At 32.0% G+C, this 8,783-nt stretch overlaps 1 protein-coding gene across 1 annotated transcript in view; it reads right to left on the bottom strand.

Moving 5' to 3' along the window:
• Positions 1-8,783, bottom strand: part of LOC106882873 (arf-GAP with dual PH domain-containing protein 1) — an 89,891-nt gene that overhangs the window by 61,529 nt on the left and 19,579 nt on the right. The window lies entirely within an intron of this gene.

Here is an 8,783-nt window from a genome sequence, read left to right as displayed (position 1 = left end):
CTAGTTGATTACATTGATCCCAGTGCTTGACTGGTACTTTTTCTAGCAACCCAAAAAGGATGAAAGGCAAAGCATACCTTGGCAGAATTAGAACTCAGAACATTTAGACAGAGGAAATGCTAAGCATGTTGTTTGATTTGCTAATGATTCTGCCAGCTCACTCCCTTAATAATGATGATGATGATGATAATGATAATTTCTTTGTAAGACACAAAGCTAACTTTTATTGAAGTAGAATGTAGCTGACTAAATCAACCACAGTATATTACTGGTACATGTACTTATTTTATTGTGTTTTAAAAGTAAATGTGACCTCAGCAACAGTAAACAGAGAATATAGAAAAGAGAAAGTAAAATCTACACACTGTTAGGTAATTCAATGCTCAACAGTTTCATAATGTTAATGATGATAATAATAAAGACAAAAGAAGCTGAGATACACAGATAGTGGGGGAAAATAGTGATTCCATGAATTTCTATTAGTTATTTATGGGCTAAATCACATTTGGTCATTTTTCATTAAAAATACATTATTCTTTTATTTTGCTTCTTTTTTATCCTTTAGCATATGGTTATGAATATTTATGTTGACATTTGATCAACTTAACATTAATACATGCTTGAGAGATGAGTGTTGTAAAATAAAAATAATTCACACTAAGTACTTTACAGTCATCATCCAATAAGCTTAATACAACACAAACTCCAATTAACACACCACAATACACACCAACAAAATCTTAAAGGGAGTCATATTCTAAATCATTTTTTGCCACCCAATAATGTAACACAAAACAAAGAGGATGCATTGTACAGCAGTGATTTCCAACCAAGGTATCACAGTGCCCAACTGTAGGGGTTCTCAACATGGATGGTTCTGGCCCCAGGAGATGCTAGGCTTTAGGGAGTATGGGAGAGGGTAGTAGGGTAATATAATTAACAAGCTAAATTTTGCCTATAGTAGCAATTATATCATACAAAGGATTCAGTGCAGAATCACAATTTCTGAGCAAGAAACAAAATAAATTTGCAATAAGTCAAAAAGGAAACTTATAATTTCTTTTGACTAACATTGAACCTGATATAGAAAATTTAACTACATCACAGCAGGCACAGAAAAATCATTAATCTGCAATGTATAAAGCAAATTTACAACTTGGTCTTCATTAATTTTTTACCATTTCACTGTTAAAAGCTTATACAATCCATTTCTAGAGTAAAATTTACAAATTTTCATCTATGTAAAGTTAGTGATACCTAACTTACCACTTAAGTGGGTGCTAGGCATAACAACTACTTAAAAAGGGGCCCTACAAAAATAAAAAGTTATGAACCGCTACCTTAGAGTATTGCAAGATTTTAAAATTAAGTAACTTAATTTTTAAAAAGTGTCTAAGTCCTTTCAATCATTCAAGGTTCATTTTTCCATGATTAATTATTGAGGCATTATTTTACAGCTTGGATACCCTCCCTATTGCTTATCTTTAATTGTTTTCCAAATAAATGGAGCTTTTTTATTTTTCGTGTTTTTTAAAGTACAGAGGTATGGAGTGATTTATGAACACAATGTCACCTATTTTGCTCAAGCAGATTCATGCAATGAATGTAAACATTTGCATTCTTACACACATGTGCACACAGATATACATGACAGGTATACATACAGTGTCCACTTACCAAATTCTACTCACAAAACATTGTTCAGCTTGAAGCTACAGTGAGTGCAGAGAGTAAGAAACCATACTTGGAACAGTAGACTTTAATCTAAGACTTTATATTTAATTTAATGGAGCAAAACAAGGGTAGTTGCATACTTTAAACATAGAGAGATAGGATAACAAGGTGACAGAAGCATGAAAAATAACTGCTTTACACAATTATAACATGAACTACAATCACCACCCAATAACATAACAGACAAAATACTAAAGTAATTTAAAAACATCAAAACAAAGCAAAACAGAAGAAGCATACAAATACAATCCTACACTCACAAAAGACAATGTCACACATACCTCAGGAAAACATGTGCATCTGTTAAGTGTAGTAGAAGCCCATAAGAAACTGTCGAAAATAATTTCTAACAGTCACAAATTTAGTGGCAGAAGTTAACCATCTAGATCAACCCTAATACTTGATTAGTACTTTATTAACTTTGGAAGGATATAAAATGAAGTTGACAAAGCATTAAATGTCATGCTAACAATTCTGCCAATCCAGTCTCCTAACAATACTAACAATTATTCTTAATAGAGACACAAAGTTACATACTTCAATGGTGAGGTAAAGTTGATCAAATCAATGCACATATTTGATAGACATACGGCTTATCAATCCAATTCACTTAGTATTTCATAATTAGAGATTAAAACTTATACTATAATTAGGCTATAGTATTTATGGTATACTAGGGTTCAATCAATAACTATGTCCACTGTTTTTCAGGATTTCAAACTTAAAAGTCACAACACTTGAGAAATTTGGATCTAATAGATGAGAAGAAAAATTGAGATATATTATATTTCAGACCTATTTCACCCATGCCTACATGAAAAATAAAACAAACAGCATATAATAAAGAAATAACAGCAGGCAGTTACGGTGGTTTTGGTGATAATATGTAATATTGAATTAAGTTGTAATTTTCAGCTCATGTATGAGAATTGTGCAGAATGTCAACAGAGCATTTTGAAGAGATACAGCAACATGAAATTAAAAACCAAAACAATGAACACCAAGAGCAAAACGATTTCAGCTAGTTTTAAAAAATTAAAAAAAAAGATAATCAAAATGTAAACAGTATCCTATTTGCAATATGTCATTCATCCATTCACACAAAATGTAGTTAATTTGAAACATTCTAAGAAATTACAATTTAAGATTGCCCAGTGAAATTAGAATTAAAGAAAAATAAACTAACTGTATTCAAATTATCATTAAACAGCTAGCTAGATAGATAGCTACACATATAATATGAGTTATAAAACAGACACCTCTATTTTTGTAATGTGAAAGACTATTACTGTTGAAATACAGCTATTATAATGAGCAGTTTGTGAGAATGTAATTTAAAGCTGTTCTAATGATACATTCAAACTACATGAAATTATAGTAAATAATTAATATCACATCTAATTATGCAGCACACAACACCAATGGGAGTATTATTATATAAGCCCTACTGAAAAATGAAACTATTTGTAAAACCACTTGACAAACATCTGGCATAGCCTTAACACGCACACACACACACACACACACATTTGGACATACATGATAACCCATATTGTTTATCCCATTAGGGAGCCTCTATAGCCATGAACTTCTTCAGTTTTGCAAAAGACAGATTACATAATCTGTCTTTTGCAATGGAGCATGAAATTTTAATGAAAACAGTCCATAAAATTATTAAATTCAATTGTTGAAATAGAGAGACTAACAAACAGACTTAACAGATTGACAATGTTTGAAATTAAAAGATGGAAACACTGCTTTATCAGTCATTAGCTCTATCAACATTTAACTTAGAGGTGAAAAAAGCTCATCATCATCATTTTATGTCAGCTTTCTATGTTGGTATGGGTTGGAAAGGTTGTCATGGCCTGATTCAATTCTTATCAGGATACTCATAGGCTTCATTTTTGGATTGGTTTCTATGGTTAGATGCCATTTTCATCACTAACCACTCTACAGAGTGTACTGGGTGAATTTTATCATGGAAGACACAAATGGAGTAATACTAACAGTGCTTCAAACTGTGTTCCTTTATGTTAAACAGTAACTTAAACCATTCAATTAATAGAGATTGATAAGTAACATACTGAAATAAGTACAGAGGTCCATATGGTCAACTAAAATCCTTTGAAGTTCATACCACTGTATGGCTGCAGTCCAAAGACTGGAACCAGGAAAAGAAGACTAAAAGAATATAGTTGTGTAAAAATAAATTGTTCAACTAGTGTTGATATATTTAATGTAGTGAGTATCAAAAATATAATTAGAAATACTTATACAGTGAGGAAAAGACAACATTAATTTAAAGGTGAATATTATATTAATTATTTTAGCAAATATTGAAAACTCCAGCCATGCATTGGTCTCAAAGCTCATTACCAAAGCATGCAGACTTCACTGTATTTGCCCATTCATTTTCACTATTGTATATTTACAAGTAAATGTACAATAATGAAAATGAATGAGCATGAAAAATTAGCATATCTCAAAAATATATTGCTGTGATTGATCACTCAGAGACACTACCTAAAATATAGTTAGGATTAGAGAGTTATGTGTTCATTCACTGAAGGTTATATGGCTGAAATAAATAGAAGACAAGATGATTAACAGAAGAACCAAGACGGGAGCAAGAATGTGACGGAAGAAATGGATTGATTTGGGTGAGACGGGGTAGAGGAAGTAAAAAAATAGATAGTAATAGCAGTGGCTAAGGGTGAATGATGGATGTCAATAACAAGTGGTTCTTAGGGGTGAGAGAGTGATGACTAAGTACAGAAAAGAAAACAGTAAGGTGTATGGGGTACAAGCAGATCTGATGCAGTTTCTTATATACAGTATATGCCTCATGTTGGGTGAGAGAAATATTGATAAATTTAGTGGTGGCAAAATGAGAAGGCCAGACATGGATAGGTCCAATGACAATTACACCAGAAGTATCATACTTCCAGTGTAATTAGAGATGGCATCTTAGAAAATATAGCAAATTTCACTATCAGGATATCATTGATAATTACTGTACTTCATAAATGAAATTTGTCAGACCAAAGCAACATGAACAATCAAGAAATCTATATATAGCGGAACTTTTACAAATTAATAACAGGATGTTAAATTACAGATGTGGCCAAGAACACTACCATTAGTAAAGAGCATAAAAATTATACTTAGACAAAATTGTAGCAGCCATAATGATATAAGGGTAATATCTGGAATGTGAAGATTTGCATCAGCAGCAGTGATAATAATATATTCAAGAGAATTTGTAAGGGTAAGTTTAGCTGCTGTGTAGAGTAGAGAAAAAAATCTGACCTTTCTAGATGAAAGAACTTTCAAGGGTAGTAGCTACTTGAAAAATATCTGTAGAAGGATCTTAGTCTAAAACTTCAGGTTTGTCCACACCTTGTAGCATCTAAACTTATTGGCACCTACAAACAACTTGGATTAATTGTCATGATATGAATCTTTATGTTGAGCTCTTGCAGCAGGTTATGTTCAACGAAACTTATGGCACAAAAGAAACCAATCGATATCAAAAGACACTGAGTGCAACATTAAGTGGCCATACAACAGAACAATGATCAAACATCTCCATGCTGATAATACAAGTGGTGTGTTTATTGTCAATTGATTAAGTTTCATTGGTAATGAATATAAATAATGGAATAATGTGTGTCCATTTAGCCAACTACCTAAACTCAGCGTGACAGATATAAGTGAGCTTGTGTGTAATTGATCTAGTGTTGCAGTTGGTATATACTTTACTGACTCTAGACCGGAAAAAAATTATGCGAAGCATGACAAAATTAAAGTGTAATGTTAAACAATCAAGTCACTTGATTATCTAGCCTGACACACATATGTATCAATGTACTGCCTATACTAATGATAGGGTTATTTTTTAAGTAGGTATTGATGCAACAAAATAGCTCAAACATTGTGGTTGAATTTTTTTTCTCCTTTCTTTTAAACAGGATTTTCTATCATACATTCACCAAATATCTAGTTAAGTAAGAGATATGAAAATAATCTATTTCAATTTTTATTTTCATTTTGTAACATTAATATTTAATATCATTCTTTTGCAATAGATAGCTAATTCTATTTGCAGGTCTTATGTAATTCATAGTGGGAATAAACAGTATTTTCAACTGATAGCTCTTTTTGTATGGAACAAAGTAATAGTCTATAGAATTACTCTCAGGTTATCATCAATATTTATTTCACTTCAAAGGAACAAGTGAAGTGATATCTATCCTATATAAACTAAAAGCAGTAAGACATTGTGCTTGATATTAAATAACTCTTAAGTCAACCTCTAACACTGTGTCAAATTTAATGCTATGGGTACCAGCACAGCTATATGATTAATAAATTCACTTCGCAATCAGTTGGTTCTGGATTTGATTCTGCTGCACAGCATCTCAAGTAAGTGTTTTCAACAGGGTCTTCAGCTGAACAATGCCTTATGAATGGAATTTGGACAGTGGAATCTATGTACAAAACCATTGTGTGTATGTATGTGTGTGTGCATGTGATTGTGTGTGTGTGTGCATGTGTGTGTGTGTGTATATCAATATATCATCATCATCGTTTAACATCTGCCTTCCATGCTAGCATGGGTGTTGGCAAGGTTTGTACAGCTGGATGCCTTTCCAAACACCAACCACTTCACAGTGTGGAGTGGGTGCTTTTAAGTGGCACCTGCACCGATAGGGTCACCAAGTGCTTGCAAGACACAAAAAAACTTTCAAGAGGGGTGGGGCAGTGGAGGAGGCAATCTTGTGTCAGATGATGAAAGGTTATATTGAGACAAAATAGACAGAAACAGGGGTCTTACTGTAGAGGAAGTACAAGGTTACCCGGCCGGAGAGAGAGAGAGAGGGATCAGGAATGAATACAGAAATAGGTGCACTACCGCAATGTGTGTGTGTGTGTGTGTGTGTGTGTGTGTGAGTGTGTGTACATAAAACCAAAAGGAAATAATTCACTGTCACTAAAAGTGACTAAGGGTGCAGAGAGCACCAGCATTGCTATATAACACTACACATGTGTGTCTATATTAGCGTATACTACAGTAAAATGATGCATTGAATAGCATCCCTTTATGTCAAACAGTAGCTTAACCATTTCATTAAGAGAGATTGATAAAATAAGTACCATACTGGAATAAGTACTGAGGTCCCAACAGTCCAATGATTAAAAAAAAAACTTGAAGAATATAGTAATGTAAAATAAGTCATTAAGTTAGTGTTGAGATATTTAATGTGGGGAGTATCAAAAATCTAATTAGAAATACTTATATGGTGAGGGAAAACAATATTAATTTAATTATAATAATCATTTAATTATACTAATCATTTCGACAAAATATAGAAGACAACTCTGAACATGCTTTGGTCTTATTAGACCTCATCACCGAGGTGTAGTCTTTACTGTATGTGCCAATTAGTAAATATTGTAAATGAATAGGCATGAAAAACAAGAGTTAAGGTGAATTACTCACAGAAGCAATCTGCATGAAAAACAAGAGTTAAGTTAGTATCAATATTTTTATTGTAGTGAGTTATAAAATTCTAATTAAAATACAGAGTAATTAACCATTGTGATTTACTTAAAAAAATAAATAAATAGAAAAGTTTATAAAATTTCAGAGTTGTACTTGTCAAACAAGTATCTTGATCGAGACTGTGGAAACTGAAGCAATTATCTCATGGAAGAGCCATGTGAGTTGCAGTCAAACTGTGTCAGGGACCAGGTCATAGTTGTAAAGTGAAAATTTTGACATCTCAAGAAATAAATGAATTGAATGTGAATTCGACAGTTTAGTGGGTTATTAAATAGCTGGCTCTTTCACATTGAGCTTGTAAAATATTTTTACTTATATTTTTATAAAAATGTTATGTTGATGCATTTTTTTTTTTACTTATTAAAATTAACCTACTATATTTTTATAAATTATTTTCAGTTTCATATGTAAATGGTGACAGATAGAGCAAGAGGGTGGGGGTATGATTCAATTTAAGCAAGGTGAAGCCTGTAATGCAGTGAGGTTATAAGATTATAATGTGGATCTACTGGATTACTTGAAAAAGTTTATAAGATCCTCTGAGTAATTGTAAATTATAAGGTTGGGTATAAGGATAGACTATTATCAAAATATCTAATTGAAAATAGACAAAAAAGGCATAACCATAATATTTCCTGTACATGGTACACAAATGAACTAGTTTGGTGATATATCTGCATGAAAATCACATGAAAAGTAGATAACAAAGAAGCTATTATTAAAACTATTATTAAAACAGCATGCCGCAACAAGTGGCAATATACTGTGCTGCTTCAAACCTGTCCAACTCATGCTGGCATAGAAAAACTGATGTGAAGTTGTGATAATAATAATTTATGCAATGTCTTCTATCAAATGTTGACTCCCCATACAATTATGTGCATTTCACTATCCCTTCTACATCTTTCAGATCATTGTTTATTTTTACCAAATATTTGATCAACCAATCACCAAATTTTCACACATAAAGGAAATTTTTGCAAGCGATGAGCAAAGTATTCCCACTTAAGTTCTAAAAATAAAGCATCTTTTGTAGCTCCATGTTGCTCTCATGAAAATAATTTAGTTCATGAAAATACAATGTGACTAAATTACTGAAAAACTTGATGAAATTGCCTATATTTACTAATTTAAAGCTGCAATTAGCTCTTTATTTCTGCTTTAATTTTTTTTTTATCATATCACAGAACAAGTAATTATAGCAGTCTTCAAAAACCATTTTCACTTCTATGTAGAAAATTACCCTGTAACAAAAATATCAGTTATTATTTAACTACAATAACATAAAGAGCAAAAACAATCTATACTGAATATAGAATGCTTGTTCCCTAAATAGTTCATCAGAATATTTTAAACAATATAGCTGGGAGAAATAAAAGGGAGAATCCTTTCAAATAACTAATGATTATTTTAGTATTTTAAAACCTTGCTGGTTATTTTGTTCAAAGTCTGAATCATAATAGGTTTGGGAGGGTGGGAG

This window comes from Octopus bimaculoides, chromosome 1 (genome assembly GCF_001194135.2).
Source record: "Octopus bimaculoides isolate UCB-OBI-ISO-001 chromosome 1, ASM119413v2, whole genome shotgun sequence".
NCBI lineage: Eukaryota > Metazoa > Mollusca > Cephalopoda > Octopoda > Octopodidae > Octopus > Octopus bimaculoides.
This window is presented reverse-complemented; position numbering and strand designations above follow the sequence as displayed.